The following is a 19,703-nucleotide window of genomic DNA, read 5'->3' on the forward strand; positions in this document are numbered from 1 at the left end:
CCATCCTAGAAGTTAACAAATATATTTTCATTTATCACACATTAATCTCTGTGTGTGTATACGTGTGCAGACATGTGCACGCATGCATGTGTGCACAATACACCGTAGCGTTTTCCTACTCCTGGGTTTATCATGCACAGTGAGGATGTTTATAGAAATAAGGACGTTTCTTTATGAAGCACTGTGGAGAGGCCAGGAGGCAACAGACACAGATGATGCCCTCAGTGATTGTAATTGAATAAATGCATCCATAACTAACAAATAAAAAGATGTACAAATTAGATACTATTTCAATTCACATTTTATTCTTTAAAAATACTTTATTTATAAGTCTTATATTAAGAATTGAATTCCTTAACTCCTCACACCATATTAGAGTTTTCCAGATGAATCAAGATTGAACTGTAAAATATGGAACCATAAAAGTACTATAAAAAATATGGATGAAAAAAAATATGGGTGAGTGTTTTTATCATCTTTGGTTTGTAATGCTGCAAAATCCAGTGCCATAAAGAAAAGTTGATAAATTTGACCATGTAAAATTCTCTGCACAGCAACAAACTGCCATAAACTAAGTTAAAAGACAAATGTCATAATATTCATAACATAGATAAGATTAATAAGACTAGTATTAAAATATTCTTAAATCTATAAGGAAAGAAATAACACTTTAACTGAAAAGTGAACAGGGTTTATGACCAAGCAATTGAAAAGAAAAAATACAAAAGGCCAATAAACATGGCAGAAAGATACTCAGCTTCCTAGAAATCAAATAAACGACACCAAAGAAAGCAGAACAAAACCTTTTTCACCACTCAAATTGGCAGGAATGGGCATCTATCTCACGCTATAACTGGGAATCTGGGGGGGCACCAAATAGTTATAGATATATATATATATATAGAATGTAAATGAGCATGCCCTTCACCCCCAGCCATCCCACTTCTGGGAATTTATCATAAGGAAATAGTTGGACGAGCATGCAAACCTATGTACTCCAGGGTCTTTCTCACTGATGAAACATATTATCAGATATAGCCATTAGAGATTAAGGTACTTTATTTATTTGTTTGTTTATTTTTAAGTAGGCTCCACACCCAGTGTGGAGCCCAACGTGGGGCTTGAACTCATGACCCTGAGATCAAGACCTGAGCTGAGATCAAGAGTCAGACGCTTAACCGACTGAACCACCCCGGCGCCCCTACTCTATATTTATTGAGATTTAAAAAAAGTCTACGACGTGTTAATAAATGAAAACAGTAAAGGGTTTTACAGCATATCTTGTTTGTAAACTTTGAAAATATATGTAAAATGTGTAAGTATATTTAAAAAAGTGTTTGGGAAGGCTGTTCGCCAAAACATTAACAATGGCAAGTCTCTTGTGAAGTCTCAGGTGATTCTTAATTTCTTCTTAGAATTTTTCTATGTGATTTAAATCTTTGATGGTCAACATTTATCGTTCGATACAACTGTTTATTTTGATAAATAGAATTTTATGTTTCCATTTTCCGAAGGCCAGCAGTTGTGCTTTCATAGCAGTGTGAACTCTACCCCATAGGAGAAAGTTCTATCACTGGAAATAGCCACAGGGCAACAGGGATTTGACTAATAGACTTGTTTGCCCAGGTAAACAGATGGAGTCTGATCAAAGGCGCTTGTTGGCTAGCAGTTCGTTCTACTAAGCACTTACCGACTACTTCACATGGCGTAGGCACTGTGCTAGGCACTGAGACTATATAGATAAAGGAAGCCTGGTCCCTGATTTTTAGGAACTGATCATGATGCAACATATAAGCATCTCAGCATCATATGATGATCATGCAGAAGGGTCTCTTATCGCAGGAGTGGAGGAAGACTCTTAAAGAGGATGATTAAGATCTCAGCTGAGTCTTTTTTTTTTTTAAGATTTTATTATTTATTTGACAGAGAGTGAGAGAGCATAAGCAGGGGGAGCAGCAGACAGAGGGAGAGGAGGAAGCAGGCTCCCTGCCGAGCAAGGAGCCCAATGCGGGACTCAGTCCCAGGAACCCAAGATCATGACTTGAGCCAAAGGCAAATGCTTAGCCAACTGAGCCACCCAGGCGCCCCTCAGCTGAGTCTTAAAAGATGAGTAACAGACAAAAGAACAGAGGTAGGGCAGGACTGAGAGGCTGAGCGACCGTGAAAAGGCTCAGGGGTGCATTGTGCACCAGGTATGTCAAGAGGAGCCTGGGAAGCTTTACCAATCCAGTGGGGAAATAACTTTAGAGAATCTCACATCAGAACAAGTGTCTTAAATATTTGGAAATTTTACACTGTAATTTTACCCCCAAATACTGAAAAGTTCATGTAGGCGGTACAGGAATCGAAATTATATCAGAGATCAGACAGTGGGCTGAGAATTTAGAAAACGCTGGACAGGCAGTGTAGAAGATCTGATGCTAATTCCTTAAGCTATCTAAGTGGTTAGCCTCACTTAAGTTTTAATAATCATAGACCCTGAAACACTAATCCCGGAGTATAGCCTTGTATACATGTTATGACTGTATAAACACCATCAAACCAGCTGAGACAGAATTTGACGGTGTAGTGTTTGTCCCATGTGAGTATCAGAACATGACTCTGTTATTTATTATTGCACACTGGTGGTGTCTTCAAAGTAGATTCTATATGCGTCATATGTCACAAGTAAATTCTTCACATGGGGTGAAATAAAGACAAAAACATGGCAGTAGTTACTCACTTAGAAGCCTGCAGGAACTTGTTGCTGCAGATAAGCCCTGAGTCTTTGGCAATCTTTGGAGGGGAGGATTGAGACACAATGGGAGGTAGCCATGGCATGTCCATCCCCCAGGGGCAGAGCAAGGTGAGGGCTACCATTCCCTCACCCACCCACCCATTGTTCCTAAGAGTTCAGCTGTTAAATATTTCTAGGTGAGTAGTTTGTGATCATAAATTGGTGTCACAGTTTAATTGTGTTTCTGATAACAATGTTCCAAACAGTGAGGAAAATTGCTTCATCCTATTAGTAACTCCTAAAGCAATAATCCCCAGTCAGCGGTTGTTGGTTGGCCAGTTATAAGGTTAGAATGGTTCCAGTTGAATCCATGTTTATGAACAGAACCTGTGAGCTGGTGGGTGGTGGATACAACAGAAGCAGAGTCAGGTGACTTGCCCATAAAGCGTTCATCCTATTTTAGAGTTGACACCATTTATGCACAGGAAATAATTCAGCAAGAAACAGAGACTTGAATATGTGTAGCAAAGTGCTACATTGAAGTGTCTGTTGGCACAACAGGTCCCCAAATACTGTGGACAATGGAAAAAATAAATACAGGCTGCTTTTGGGGTAGAGAGAAGAGGAAAATATTATGGGAAAATAAAGATGTTTCCTTCTTAGAGAAAAATCTAGCCCACTATTCAGTAAATCATCAGTCTTTTATGATCATTGACTGTGAGTTCCTTGAAGATAATGCTTATAATTTAATCACAGACCACTCTTGCCTAACATAACCGAGTGCCCAACATATAAGTCGTTAGATAATAATGGATGGATATTAATAACAATAACAATTACCCCGGGGGGCTATTACGCCCAGTTGTAGGTGAGGGAGTGGAGACCCTGAGAAGTTACATAACTTGCCTAAGTGTACACAGGTAATATGTTAACTTGGAATCTGGTCAGGAACTCAGGTATGTCTGACTTAAGAACTTCAGTGAACAAATGTGTGCTTTGAAAGAGGAAGCAAGGAAGGCACTCCATTAGGCATAGTAAGGGATTTTTTAAAAACATACAAGATACAGTTCCTCTGTTCTGGGGACTTTCAGTGTAATGGAAGAACAAAGCCTTGCATCACCTACCTCATCCTTTCTCATTCATCAAGCACTGACATATTGAGCCCTGTTAGATGGGAGGCCTTTCAACCCTGGCCTGCTCCCCATGTGCGGATGGCAGCCCTCTGGCCCATGGCTCTCGGTACCGACTTGGATCATCCCATGACAGTGAACTACAGGGCTCTGATGAAGGCACACAGATGTCATGAGCCATGTTTTACATCTAATTTCTTTTTGTTCTTGTCGGCAAACAACCATTGAACAGTGGTGGGAAGATACCCCCTCATATCGTATCCTGCTCTTAAGCTGACTCTGTGGACTAGGGTCTGGAGAACCTACATCTGAGCCCAAGGAAGGTCAAGGGCACCTCTGTTTGAGAGGCGTGGAACTCATCAGCATGTCTGGCTCTGTCTGGCTCTGCAGTTCCTTGAACCCAATGAAAACCTAATTACATCAAATAATTCCAAACTCTGGACTTTGGGGATATAAAGATAAGAGAGTTTACCATAGTAAATGCTTCATTTCCTTGTCTGGACATGTCTATTTGTTCATTGTATTAAGTACTCTGATGTTAAATTGAAAAAGCTGGGTATGAAACTCATACATATAGAATGACTCTATCTATCAAATGGCAATATATAGTCAAGAGATATGTGCATGGACTGAAAGGAAAGCCTCTAGGTGTTTACCAGGAAAGGTGAATAATGATTATCTCAGGGTGGTGCTGATTACCACTGAGTCTTTGTGCTTCTGTTGTAGTTTCCAAATATTCCACATCTCTTTCTAAAGGAAGTTTTTGAAAACAATTAAATAAATGTTTTTTTTCAAAACACACTATGATGATCCTTACTTTTAATGAATGTGCTGTTTATGAAAGGGAATAAACTATAAAACTTTCTTAAAGAAGTCTATTTATTGAATACTTTTTATGTGCAGGCATTATTTCAAGTATTTTGTTATTTATTAATTCATTCAATCCTCATAATACCTTATGAGGTAGGTTCTAGCAGGAACCTATCCGTTGTCTTACTCTTCCTTTCAAAGTTTAAAGAGGAGAAATGAGGGTCGCCTGGGTGGCACAGTTGGTTAAACACCTGACTCTTAATTTCGGCTCAAGTCATGATCTTAGGGTTGTGAGATCAAGCCCTGCATCGGGCTCCACACGTAGCACGGAGTCTGCTTAAGATTCTCTCTTAACCCCCTTCCCTCTGCCCCTCTTCCCTGCTTGTGCTCTCTCTCTCCCTTTCTAATAGATAAATAGTAGGTAAATAATAAATTAATAAGTAAACAAATAAATAAATAGCATACCAGTTTTTTAAAGAAAGGAGAAACGAGCAGGGCGATGTGAGGGTTGACAGACGACCAGCTTGAAGTTGAGCCATCCTCATCCTGTGTGAGTTCTCAGTTGTGCTCAGATTTTCTACTGTAAGTAATTCTTCACAGTACAGTAACTTCTAGAGAACATAGTAGGCTACATACTGCATCAGGTTTCATTAAAACAAACAAACAAAACAAATGGCTGTAGCCTAGTAAACCCAGTGTATGGAGGAGCTGCTGACTTAGTGGGTGGAGACCTCGGGTGCATTTGGATTCTGCTGTAGAATAATGGCTACAAGGTGACCTGTGAGCTTCTTGCTCCATCTTGGGAGTGAGTATGTTGAACTTAGGTGATCGTGTGCTGAGCACTAATGTTCAGAGTTTTCACTTTACCTGTTCCCCAGACTATGGTCACACAACTTTGTGCTCTTGGTTTCTCTTTAGCCATGGGGTCATTGAAAATACTATATATGATATTGCTTTGTTGTTGTTTTTGTTTTTGTTTTTTTTAAAAAACGATGGGGCTGATAGTGTTCACAGCTACCAGCTTTATGGTCCCAAGTTGACCAAGGCTTTGGTGATACCATTTTTTTTCTTCTAAAAAATTGGAAACAAAAATCACGAATATCATCTGTAGCTTCAAAGCATTCCCGCGAGCTAGAAGGTGAGAAAGCGGGAAGTGTGGGGTACGATCCCTGCTTCCATTCTGGCTGGCGGGTTTTCTGTTTATCTTTCATCCAGTGTTGCTTGTTTACATTGCTCTTGTGTGGCTGCTAGTCAGTATGAGATTCATTCTGCTGACTTTTTGTTTTAAAGTTTTGTTAGAAGTAGTGGGTGACATACATGGGTTCTGCTATTTGAAAGGAATAATGAAATGTTTGATAGAAGATAGTCTGAAATGAAATTTAGGCTAAAAAGAGAACATTTAATTTCCCAGGTTGCTGACTTTGGCAAAAACTACTCTACTGTAGGCTGGTCACTTTCAGAGTATGATTTGTTTATTAACTTATATAGATGTACTCTGTTGGTTCTGCTGGATTTCAAAAGGGTAAAAGAAAGTCAGAACTTAAAATCAAATTCTAAAGCATAACAAAGAGATAAAAGTCTCGTGGCCATAATATTAAATATATACATAAATAATGTTCCACTAACATAATAGTACATTTGAAGAATGGTCTTGGATGGTTTTTAAAAGGTTGCATAAAATTTCTTAGCTAGAAAGGCCATTGCTGGGGAAAGGAATTGGTGGAGAGGGAGGAAGGCTGCGTGGGACACAATGTGCACAGTTCACTTCCTTAGACACAATAATCCGTGCTTAAGTTATTATGTAAATGGATATTTACATTTTCATTTAAAATATAGTTCAAAAGCTATGTGCATGGCTGTTAAGACTGGAAGTCAAAAGAGTAAGGGCAAATGGAAAAAGCAGAGCACTATAACAGCAATCTGTGAAACTGATGAAGTTTTCAAATTGTGAAACAAAGCCAAACTGGTACAGATCTTTTTTGAATTAAGTTTCATTTCCATTTTGGAAACCCCATGCACAACAAGCTGAATTGCATTTAAATTCCCTTCTAGCTACATGCACCCATGCTTCACTCTATGTCACTGTTGTTTTTGATCTTTGACCAAAGAAGATACCATCAAATGATACATGAAATAGGATTTTGTTTTTAATGTTGCACCCAACATTTTGGCATTTATTATGTCTGCTTTTTAACACAGTATTTTTCATTAATCTTTTAGTTCTCGTTGCCTTTTTTCACTCAAGAAGTCTTTCTTTATTTAAAAGTGTTTAGACCCTGGGGCACCTGGGTGGCTCAGTCGGTTAAGCATCTGCCTTCAGCTCAGGTCATGATCTTAGGGTCCTGCAGTGGAGCCCCACATCCAGCTCCCTGCTCAGCGGGAAAGAAATCTCCTTAAAAAAAAAAAAAAAAAAGGTGTTTAGACCTTGAGTTTTGACCTTGGCTTTCCTCCTTTGTTCCTTGGCTGTTTCCCCCTAATGCAATTGCTCAATTGCCAAGTGTTGAAATGAAAAACAATATGCTTTTAGCTCCGATGGAACTCTGAAAATCACAGTTACTCATTTCAGAGATATTTATTGAGCCATTGCTATAAACTGGCTTTTTACTAGGGAGTGTAATACGTAGTAAGACAGTAACTGCCCTCATTTGGCTCACAACCTAGGGAGTGACACAGACACTAAGCAGAGAGACGGATAATACCCGGTCAGATGGGGATATGTGCAATGAAAAAATACAGGGAGAGAGAAGGACGGGTGGCTATTTTAAATGCATAGGTCAGAGAAGGTTTGCCTGAGTAGTTGACCTTTTTGAGCAGAGACGTGAAGAAGGGAACAAAAGCCACGGGAATGCCCTGGAACAGAATAATTCAGGCAAAGGAACATCAAGGCCAACTCCCTGAGAGGGAGCCTGCTGGTGGGTCCCAGGGAAAAGCCTGAGGTCTTCAGGCCAGGAGCGTGATGGGTGATGAACTCACTCTCTGTTGCCCTGTAGCTCAGGTACAGACGCCAGATTCTATTCTAAATAGAAGCCGGGAGAGGGTTTAGGGAGTTAGGGAGTGATATAGTCTGACTTTGGTTTTAATCTGAAGGCTTAATCTGGCTGCTGTGATGGGAATAGACTGTACAAGGCAAGAGGGGAGGCAGGTGATGGTTAAAGGCTGGGTCAGGCAGGAGGTGATGGTGGTCTGGACTAGGGAGGTAGCAGTGGAGGTGGCGATATGGGCAGGTTCCAGGTACATTCGGGGGATGATTAAATATGGTCTTCATTAGAGCGCATCTCACCTGCAGGTTTTTCAGTGAGGCAGTGGGAGTGTTGGGAGGAATTACGTACCAGTAGAGAGGCTCCTCCTCCTAAGCGGTTCATGGGATGCAAGGTTTATAGGTTCTGAAGCAGAAACTGTGTTCTGAGGCTTAGCAACGTGGTATTGTGCAAGTAAGGACTTTTTCAAGACGGGGTTATAAGGAGTAAAATATGACCTGGTTCTGTTCTTTAGTTTACGGTGCTTGGCTGTACGTAGGTGTGGGACATGGCCCAGGTAGAGAGAGTCACTTCAGGACTCCAAAACTTCCTGGTGTGCGGTGCTTCTTCTCTTGAGCATTTCCTTGGATCTGATAGAAACCACCATGTTTCATTTCACTCAGCCTAATTGTGAAGGGATCTTCAGAAATGACTTGTTCTTTCATTTTTAGCAAGTGGGTTGAAGGCCACAGGTACCTGAGGAGATACATGTCTGCTCTCACCTGCCTTCCCTTGCTTGCCATTTCTCTCCCTAGCCCCCGCCACCGACGCTTATTCCTGCCCTCTTTGGTCCTCGTGGAACTCTGAGCTCTAGTTTCTTTTTCCCCGACCTGCTCTGAGCTGTGGTCCCTGTTCCTATTCTCTTCACTTCCGATATATGCACCACCCCAATTCAGTTATCTTTTACATCTCCCTAGAGTAGGAACAGCATCCTATGAGATGAGAGAACGGATACACACAAATAAAACATTTCTGGGGAGGCACATCAAGCCGCCAGATAATTTTCCATTGTGAATCTCTCTTCCAGTTTCCGTTGTTACCTTTCAAGGAACGAATAACGTCAGTCCCCTCACTCCTTGTCTTGCCCACCCCCCTGCTCTCTCCATCACCAAGTAACAGTACCTGTATTCTTCGAGGTACTTCACAAAAGATACTCTTTTGTGCTCAGCAGAATCTTACAGAAGAAAAAAGTCGCCCGTGAAAAGATGTAAATGTGTAAATGTCACCTTTTGCAGAAAGTTGGGCTTGGGGAAGAGGGGGGCTTGATTTGCCTCCACAGATTGTGAAAAGAGGACAAGTTGACCAAAAATGGAAGAGGAGATTAGATGACCAACTGGAAAGGGTAGAAAAGGGAGCAAGTAAGAGAGGGATGAGTAGAGTAGGTTTGGTAATCCAAGGCCAGATCTACCCAGAGAGCATCCTGAGGAAACAAGTGACTAACCTCTGGGCTCTCCCCTAGGTAAGGGGAGATCCGAAGTCCTAGACCATGAGGGATTTCAAAACCTGAAACCCACACCTTAGAGTGGGTGATGCGGCTCACTCCATAGGGAACAGATGTCCCAAATGGTGATGGAGGTTGTATCTGGAAACTGACGTGGTGGGCGTGTAAAAGGCCATGGAGCCATCATCACCCCTTGATTGGCTGCAAGGCCTCTTTGCACTATACGTGCTGCTTCAGATGTAACCCAAAGTAAAAGAAACCTTGAACTACGTCCACGTCATGCATTATACTTGAAAATCTTTGAACTCTGAGATTTTACCTAACTTAGGCCTTTGAATCCAAGCAACATCTCAAAGAAGGGTAGCTGAAAGAAAGCAGTACAGGAGACGTGCTAAAAAACTCTGGCAATGTTGTGCCTCTCTCTGAGCTGTCCTCCCAAATTCTCCTTTGGCCTGTGTAAATAGAAATGTGTGGGCTTTTCATACTTCCCTATGTTAAAAATGTCTGATTTAAATCATCCGAAGTCTTAGAAATTACAGCAGTTCTTTTCTTTTTCCATTATTTTTCTCAGCATTATTTATGTGTAATCGACTTAGAACATTGTATAAGTTTAAGGTTTACAACGTGATGATTTGATACACATATATATTGGAAAGTGGTTATGAGAATAAGTCAGTTAACATGTCTGTCTATGACCTCACATAATTACCTTTTTTTGTGTATGTGGGGAGAACACTTAAGATTTATTCTCTTAGCAAATTTCAAGTATATAATACAGTATTGTTAACTATAGTGACCATTCTGTACATTACATCCCCAGAACTTACTTATCTTATGACTGAAAGTTGTACCCTTTGACATACATCTCCCCATTCCCCCCATCCCCCAGCTACTGGCAACCACCATTCTACTCTGTTTCTGTGAGTTTAACATTTTTAGAGTCCACATATAAATGATATCATACATATTTGACTTTCTCTGACTTACTTCACTTAGCATAATGCCCTCAAGATCCATCCCAGTCATCACAAATGATAGGATTTCCTTCTTTCTCACAACTGAGTAATATCCCAGTGTGTGTGTGTGTGTGTGTGTGTGTGTGTGTGTGTGTGTGTGTCACATTTTCTTTATCCATTACTTTGTCAGTGAACCTTTAGGTTGTTTCCATATCTTGGCTATTGTGAATAAAGCTGCAGTGAACATGGGGATACAGATATCTCTTCAAGATCCTGATTTCCTTTCCTTTAGGTATATACCCAAAGTGGGAGTGCTAGCTCATATGGGAGTTCTATTTTTAATTTTTTCAGGAACCTCCATACTGCTTTTCATAGTGGCTACACCAATTAACATTCCCACCAACAGTGCATGAGGAGTCTCTTTTTTCCTACATCCTCATCAACACTTGTTATTTCTTGTCTTTTCGATAATTACCATTCTAACATGATCAGATGATACAGGAGGGTTTTTTGTTTTGTTTTATCTTGTTTGCTACTATACATCCCTGTTGAGGAAGCAAAATGGAATGTCAGCTTTAAGAAGTTTTGTGATCCTAATCTACATTTAAATAGCTTATGTATAGATGGTGGGTGAGAGTCCTTAAGGACCACTTCTCCATCAGCTCTGGTCCTCAGACTCTCACTACAGAGCCTACCTGGCAACTGTCACAACAAGTTAGCTGATTTGAATTTAATTGAACCGCTCAGATGCCCTTTTGAATGAGTCCTCATCCCTTCTCCCCAAAGATAAGTGCCCGCTGTCTTTCACAAACCAATTGAGCAGAATGGGTTACTAAAACAGGCTGGTTCAGACGAAACGGGTTGTGGAAGATGGTGTGATCTTATTTACTGTGTTGCTCACCATCAAACTATCCTTGAGCATGCTGTTCCCCCTCTCACCCAGACACATTATTCCTAAAGAGCTACTCTTTGTCGCAGTCTGAGCCCACTTTCATCTCTGAGGGGAAGATAACTTGGCGATTCATAGCAACTGGAAATGATCTTTAGTTTTATGTGAAGGAAGCTCTTGTGAGAAGAGATCTACAGACTTGTCAAAGGAGAGAAGCGTGAGAGCCCTTGTCTTCTGTCTGTGCCCATGTCAATAAGCGCTCTCCCTAACATTCCAGGACCTTTCTCCATGAGTGTGAGCATTTCTTTTCATGAGATCTGTGCAGTGAAAGTCAGGTCATGAATATTTTTCATAAGGAGAGACGCTACCCTATTTTATCACAAATTGTATCTTAGCTTTCCATTTTCAAAATTCAGTGGCAGTGCTTACAAACTTTAACTGGAAATGACTCTATCCAGTCTCTTTCTCTTCTTGTTAATGATTTTGCTGCCACTCATGGTTGTCTAACCCAGATTGAGTCAGGCCCCTGAAAGCCACCTTCAATCCAGAGACATATCAAAAGAAACATTAAACATGATTGAAAAGCAATTTAAATTTTTACTGAATAATCTCAATCACAAGGCAGTGCCATTCATAAACCACAGCACAACATACTGAAGTCTACTCCCAGAAATCTCTAGCTCTCTGTCACTCCAGTGACTCTGTCTGTCTTCCTCTTACCATCTCAGAAATCTCCCTCTTTCTCTGTGTCATCGTCCACAAAACTTTCCCCTCTAGCCGAGGCCACCTGAGGTCTTCTGTGGCTGGCCTTAACAATTCTTCTCCTCTTGTTAGCCCTCCCCTTTCTGGTGTAAATCTGGCCTGCCGCAGCTCTCCCACTAACCTCCTCACCCCTTTGCCAGTCTGCAGCACAAAAGCACACAAGCAGGTCTGGCCTCATGCAGCTCATCGGTGAGGTGGCTCGGCAGGTGGGGTGCCGGGAGGCTCGAGTTCCCATACTGTTCTCTGTGCTGGTTATTATCTGTGAATCTTTTCCTTAACAGAAATCCACTTATGTCAGAACCCAATTAAAGCAATTAAGTCAAATGGACATTAAAATGTACTTCTTCCTCAAACACAAACGTGTTTGCACACACACACACCTGTTGGACAAACTGTTCAATGTTTGAGATGGCTGTGGCAGCCACAGGAAATGGGAGAGAGTTTCTGGAACGGTCATTGAAATTCCTCATCCTGAAGAGCCATCCTGCAAATTCATGAACATTGATCTTGAATGTAGTGAGGAACTGACTACAAATGAATCAGCAGAAATTTACTGCCAGCCCTAGAAAAACAACTCACATTTCAGGCCCTTTTGAGAACAGTGGAATTTTATCAACTGCATATACAGAGGAGGGCACGTGAGCCACTCTATTAGTTATCTCTTCAGAAGTATTTGTTATTGCCTTGTAGTTTACCCTAACAGTTTACCATTCGCGTTACTTCAGGTCTTATTTTATGATAATACAGTTCTTAATGACTGACTTGAAAAGGCTTATCTTAAGGGTGACTTCCATTCAGGCAGAGAGTACATGGTGTGAAAACATGTAATAGTTCTGTATACAAAAAGAATTTCTCTTTTTCTCAGAAATTCACTTTACTATACATTTGTGGGAAAGTGGAATGAGAGCATGGGGTCTGAATCAGATTGCCTGGGTTCAAGACCTAGCCCTATCCCACCACTCACTAGGGGGTACAGCTAGGTGAATGAATGTTCTGTGCCTCAGTTTCCTTTTTAGTATGATAGAGACATTAATGGTTCTACTTCAGAGAGCCCTCGTGAGTATTAAATGGGTTGTTGTATGTCAGGTTTTCAGAACTGGATCTGGAACATTAAAAGGGCTCTATAAATGATAGCTCTCCTTTCTTCTCTTATGCTTCCTCCTCCTCCTCCTCCTCCACTTCTTCTTCTTCCCCCTCTCCCTCCCCCTCCTCCTCCTTCTTACTCCAGTGAAGGAAGAGGTCCGTGATTTATTCCTTGGTCTTAATGATCATATATCAGAGTTGGAGTAGTATACCAGAAGCCTTAAAATTAAGTTCTCTCTCAAAAAACAAGTTTTTGTAAATACATTGCAGTAATTACTATATATTGGAGAAAAACTCAGTTTTTTTCTGTTATGTTAAATGCAGCAGTAGTCAAATCACCATTTTAACAAAAGGTTTCCCATAGCACTTACTTTGGATGGCGTTATTAGTTCCTAACTTAAAGAGCACAGGGATGCTATCTTCCACTGATAAAGTTTCCAGACACCTGACAAGGGAGGGTCTAGTAGTTTCCCTGTTGTTACTTTCCAAGAAGGTTAGATGTCTTTGTAACTTTTACTCATATCTCTGTGATTTACAAATTCATCCAAATCCTTTCTGAATCCATTTATGCTTTATGCCTATATCATCTCCCAAAGTAATTATTTACTGTGCTTTGTGGTTTAAAAAAAACAAAAACAAAAAATAACTGACTTGGTGGTTAAGAACCTAGTCCCAACTCAGACCAACCTGGATTTGAACCAGCATTGCCACTTGACCAGTATAATTCCTGCCTCATAGAACTGACATGGGGATTAAATCAAAGCAGAAGAGAGCAAAGATGACTGTGCAGACTTTTATCATGAAGGCTTATCTAAGATAACAGGAGGCCAACTAAGAATAGCAGAGAGGAATTAGCTGGCCTCCAACTTTTCAAGAGTCCCAGCGATTCAGCCAGTGGGTGGGGAACCAGCACTAAGAAGAGTCAGAGCAGGGCTCTTGAGAAACTTGATAAATTGCTGTCAGAACAACCATGCAAGCCCTCCTCTCTGAAAGTAGCTCTGAATCTTCCTCGACCACTCATTCTGTTTCTTGGTTGGAAATTATTACTCTATGGTATAGAAATTACACCCCCTCCCCATCTGGAAGCCTTGCTGTGCATATGGATTCATAAAGGAATCCAGGCTGGATTTGGATCTGGTTGTGTGTCTTTTGTGGGAGCTTGTCAGAAGATGAATGTCCAGGGACCCTTAATGACTGGATAATAGTTCCCTGGTCACTGAATAATGTACCACAGATGAATGAAGGAAATGTGTTGTCTGGCCTCTGAAATGATTAAATGATTCAGGAATGGGGCCTGCAGGTCGAGTGTTAATGATTAAAGGTGCTATAGTGAGAGAGGCTTTGTCACCCTCTCATCCTTGCAGCTGCAGGCACCCCTCATCTTGTTCTCTCGAAGACATGGACATGACCTAAGAATGCTAAGAGACCATAAGCACCCCATGCATGCATCTCAGCGCACAGAGTTCACTAAGAGAGGTACCCTTGCTTCCATGACACACAGCTGAGAAGTCACAAAGGCAGGTCTGGAAGAGAAAGGCCTTGGAAACCAGTGCTCCATGTGGAGTGATCTGTTGTTGTCCTATAGAAGGGGAAGGAGCTGACATCAGATTCAGTGACATTCTTTTTGACCCTAGGAGAGGTTATACATCCCCATCTCAACCACTCCCAATTCTTAGTGTTGTGGCATTTCCCCATCCCCAGTTGAAGGCATACCTGTTGCGGGAGACAGGAAACACACGTTCCGGCACATGTGGCATTATACCCACCAGTGTCCCACCATCATGCCATCGGCTGAATCCAGGATAAAGACTCCACTCTCTTGAAACTTTCTGTGAATTCTCTCTCTGGCTCTTTCCCTATCTTACTTACATGTTTTTCCTAACCTTCCTCGACCAACTGGTCAATCTCAAGATGTACATTCATTCTTCCTTTGCTGCACCTTCTTTCAGAGAGAAGCAGAAAGCCTTGGATTAAGGTGGTTAGGGTCTCTCCAGAAGAGATGGGTAAGGACAATCCAAAGGACAGACAGTTGATCTAGATGGTGGCTTCAGTGCTGGGCACTGGTGGGAGAGTCCACATCAATCCAGAATAGAGGCTGACTCTTCCGTGGGACTTGCATATCAGGTCTTCCTGGACTGGTCCTATCAGCTCTTCTCTTTACATCACTGTACCCCCCTGGAATTCTTCGTGTCAGCCATATTGAATTAATTGTAGTTCCCGTTTGCCATATTCTCACTGGCCTCTGAACTCATTGGCCTGTTGCCTGAACTTGTCATTCCCACACATACTAGTGCTCCTCAGGGCTCCACTGAGATATATCACCTCCTCCAAGGCTCTCCCCAACCTTGCTTAGGGGGTCTCTCCTTTTTATCACAACCACCCCATACATGTGCTTCTCATAGCGATAGTCACTGTGTGCTCTCCTTCCTTATTTTCTTGTATCCTTCCTCACCCACTCCCCCAGAGGAGGCTGTGAGCTCCTTCAAAACAGGGCCTGCTTCTGCCTCCTAGACCTAACCCCTAGGACTGAATGCTACGTTCTCTGGCATATAGTAGGTGCCCAGTAAATATTGCTGAAGGAAAGAAACACAGAAAAGCAGCACAAGATACCCCAACGCTTGACTCAAAGACAGAAAACAGCTGGTTCCTTCCACTTTCTCATGTCCAAACTAAAATCAAGAGTGTTTTTGCCCAGACCTTTTTGGGCCAGAAGAGTGTCCTAAATTGATGTAGTTTACAAAGAGCTTATAGCAGTCAGTAAGAAAAATGCTGTAACTCCAATAAGAAAAAAAAGGGCAAAAGATATGAAGAGATGCCTCACATAGATGGAAGTACAAATGAATGATATCGATGCATGGAAAAAGTTCTCAGTGTTATTGGTAAATTCTGAAACATCAAACTAAAATAAAAATTAGGTACCGCTTCCACCCTTCACTTCATTGCATATTTTTGAAAAGGATAGTACCCTTTATGGATGAGGTGGTGCTAAAATGAGTTTTACACCACTGAAGCAAGACTAAATGGAGTCAGCACCCCCGAAGGCCTTTTCTCTCTGGTTTTCAAATACAAGCAAACATTAGGACAATTGCTGTCTTTGTGACATTAACATTTGGGGATTTTGAGATAATGGGGGATAAGTAAAAATATGTACAATGTTCCTACTTCCCCTAGTAGAAACCCCCGGGTCAGACCTCTCCATGTCTAATCTCCACACATATATAAAGTCTAAAAATATAATTATATATATATAGTCTAAAAATATATATATAAAGTCTAAAAATATAATTTTCTTGCCTGTTATTTTTTTTTTTAAAGGTCTGTTTCTTGGAAACTCCATTAGGTTTTATTTGTCTTTTTTTTTTTTTAAGATTTTATTTATTTATTTATTTATTTATTTATTTATTTGAGAGAGCGACAGTGAGAGACGGAGAGAGAGCACATGAGAGGGGGGAGGGTCAGAGGGAGAAGCAGACTCCCTGCCGAGCAGGGAGCCCAATGCGGGACTCGACCCCGGGACTCCAGGATCATGACCTGAGCCGAAGGCAGTCGCTTAACTGACGGAGCCACCCAGGCGCCCCTTGCCTGTTATTTTTTAACAACTTCTATTTTTAGATTATTAGAATGTAATGTATCAAACAATCTTAATTTGAAATCACTTTTCCTTTATTAGGTGGATTTGAGACCTATTCTAAAAAGAACTGAGAGTGTTTTATATTAAATGTACCAAAGCCTTGTTTTGAAATGTTCAAAACATTTAGAATGGGCAGTTTATAATTATCCTAGAAATTGCTTAGTAATAACTATTACATTGGAAAGGGCAAAATCACTTTCTATAAGCGAGGTACAATAATTATCACTAAGGGACTGCCTGACTCAGAGAATGGATGATGGTCTGTTAGCTCCTTCAACCTAGTCTCTGCTTTGCCTACGATTGTTCCAGATTTAGAATCAGCCCCGGTGAGCAGTGGCCGAGGGGAATGGGGTCAGTCTATGTGTGCTGAGGAATGTGCTCCGGATAGCAGAGGGGTGGTCAGAGCCTGAGTCTTCCCCTCCAGACAGGTGGTCTTCCTTGGCACTCCCAGCCTCCTCCATAAGCCCTGCATTGCTTGTCACAGAACCTAGCACATAACAGCTTCTTAGATGTACCCAGCACAAGCTTTCAAGAGGAAGAGAGTTTAGAAGTGAACTAGGGTTAGATACGCTGAAGTCATCAAAGCTTTCACTATTCTCTGCTCTTTATTTTTTTTTAAAGATTTTATTTATTTATTGGACAGAGAGAGACAGCAAAAGAGGGAACACAAGCAGGGGGAGAGGGAGAGGGAGAAGCAGGCTTCCCGCCGAGCAGGGAGCCTGATGTGGGGCTCCATCCCAGGACCCCGGGATCATGATCTGAGCTGAAGGCAGACGCTTAACGACTGAGCCACCCAGGTGCCCCTTTCTCTGCTCTTTAATGCCTCCGTAACAAAATTCTTTTCAATCCAGCAGATATCAGGCACTGACCTATTGTTGCAAAAATAAGAAGTGCAAAATGTATTTTAAGATGAGGATGATAGGAGGGGTGAGACAAGTTCAAAAGCATAGCCCAGTGATATACAAGCATACTTCATTTCAGTTTATTGTGCTTTGCTTTGTTGCACTTTGCAGATACTGCTTTTTTTTTTTTTTTAAACAAGGGTTTGTGGCAACCCTGCATCAAGCAAGTCTCTTGGCACCATTTTCCAGCAGCATTTGCTCACTTCATGTCTCTGTGTCACATTCTGGTTATTCTTGCAATATTTCAAACCTTTTCATTATTATTATTATGCTTGTTATGATGATCTGTGATCAGTGATCTTGGATGTTACTATTTGTAATTGTTTGGGGCACCACGAGCCACACCCATGTAGGATGGGTATGTAATTGGTAAATGTTTCGTGTATGCTGACTGCTTCATTGACTGGCCATCCCCCATCTCTCTCCCTCTCCTTGGGCCTCCCTAGCCCCTGAGACACAGTATTGAAATTAGGGCAGTGGATATCCCAACAATAGCCTCTGACTCTCCGAGTGAAAGCAAGAGTCACACATCTCTCACTTGAAATCAAAAGCTAAAAATGCTTAAGCTTAGGGAGGAAGGCACGACAAAAGCCGAGACAGGCTGAAAGCTAGGCCTCTTGCACCAAATAGTTAGCCATGTGAAAGCAAAGGAAAAGAAATTAAAAGTGCTATACTCCAGTGAACACACAAACAATAAGAAAGTGAATCAGCCTTATTGCTGAGATAGAGAAAGTTTGAGTGGTTTGCATAGATTAGACCAGCCACAGCATTCCCTTACGCCAAAGCCTAATCCAGAGCAACGCCCTACCCTCTTCCATTCTGTGAAGACTGAGGAAGCTGCGGAAGAAAAGTTGGAAGCTAGCAGAAGTTAGTTCAGGAGGCTTAAGGAGAGAAGCCATCTTCATAACAGAAGTGCAGGATGAAGCAGCAGGTGCTGATGGTGAAGCTGCACCAAGTCCTCCAGAAGATGTAGCTGTGATAATCAACGAAGGTGGCTACGCAAAACAACAGATTTCCAGGATAGACGTGACAGCCTTCTGGATGCCAGCTAGCACTTTCATAGCTAGAGAGGAGAAGTCAGTGCCTGGCTTCAAAGCTTCCAAGGACAGACTGACTCTCTCGTCAGGGGCTCACCACAGCTGGTGACTTGAAGTTGAAGCCAGTGCTCATTTCCCATTCCGAAAATCCTTGGCTCTTAAGAACGATGCTAAATATACTCAGCCCATGCTGTAGAAATGGAACAACAAATCTTGGATGATAGCACATCTGTTTATAACATGGTTTACTGACTATTTTAAGCCCATTGTTGAGATCTGCTCAGAAAAAAAAAGGGTTTTTTTTTTTTTTCAAAATATTACTGCTCATTAACATTATACCTGCTCACCCAGGAGCTCTACTGGAGACATAAAATGAGATGAATGTTGTTTTTATGCCAGCTAACACAATATCCATTCTGCAGCCTTTGGATCAAGGAATAATTTTGACTTTCAAGTCGTCTTATTTAAGGAATACATTTTTAAGGCTATAACTGCCACAGATAGGTGATTTTTCTGATGGACCTGGAAAACATACAGTTGAAAGCCCTCTGGAAAGGATTCTGCATTCTAGATGCCACTAAGAATGCTCATGATTGACGGGAAGAGGTCTAAATACCAACATGAACAGGAGTCTGAGAAGTGATTCCAACCCTCATGGATGACTTAGAAAGGAGCTCAAGACTTCAGAGGAGGAAGTGACTGCAGATGTGGTGAAACAGCAAGAGAACTAGAATGAGAAATGGAACCTGACGATGGGAATGAATTGCTACAATCTCATGATCAAACTTGAGTGGATAAGGAGCTCCTTCTTATGGATGAGCAAAGAAAGTGGTTTCTTGAGATGGAATCTACTCCCAGTGAAGATGCTCTGAAGATTTTTGAAATGATAACAAAAGATAGATGGATGGATGGAGAGAATATTACATAACTTTAGTTGATAAAGCAACTTCAGGGTTGGAGAAGATCGACTCCAATTTTGAAAGAAATGCTCCTGTGCGTAAAATGCTGTCAAACAGCATTGTGTGCTACAGAGAAATTGTTCATGAAAGCAAGATTCCGTTGATATGGCAGTCTTCTCTGCTGTCTTATTTTAAGAAATTGCCCAAGCCATGCCAGCGTTGAGCAACCACAACCCTGATCAGTCAGCAACCATCAACATCGAGGTCCAGTAATCAAAAGGTTATGACTTGCTAAAAGCTCAGATGATGGTTAGCATTTTTTAGCAATAAAGTGTTTTTATTTTTATTTATTATTTTTCAAAGGTCAATAAATATTTAAGGAATTTTACATGTAATTCCTTCCACTGCTAGCCACAATAGTGCCTCCAAA

General features: G+C 41.3%; 1 protein-coding gene across 2 annotated transcripts in view; it reads left to right on the forward strand.

Annotated features, from left to right (window-relative positions):
- The window catches only part of C10H1orf21 (chromosome 10 C1orf21 homolog), a 230,139-nt gene that overhangs the window by 94,966 nt on the left and 115,470 nt on the right, over nt 1-19,703 (forward strand). The window lies entirely within an intron of this gene.

The sequence above is a fragment of the Zalophus californianus genome, chromosome 10, assembly GCF_009762305.2.
Source record: "Zalophus californianus isolate mZalCal1 chromosome 10, mZalCal1.pri.v2, whole genome shotgun sequence".
NCBI classification, from domain to species: Eukaryota; Metazoa; Chordata; class Mammalia; order Carnivora; family Otariidae; genus Zalophus; species Zalophus californianus.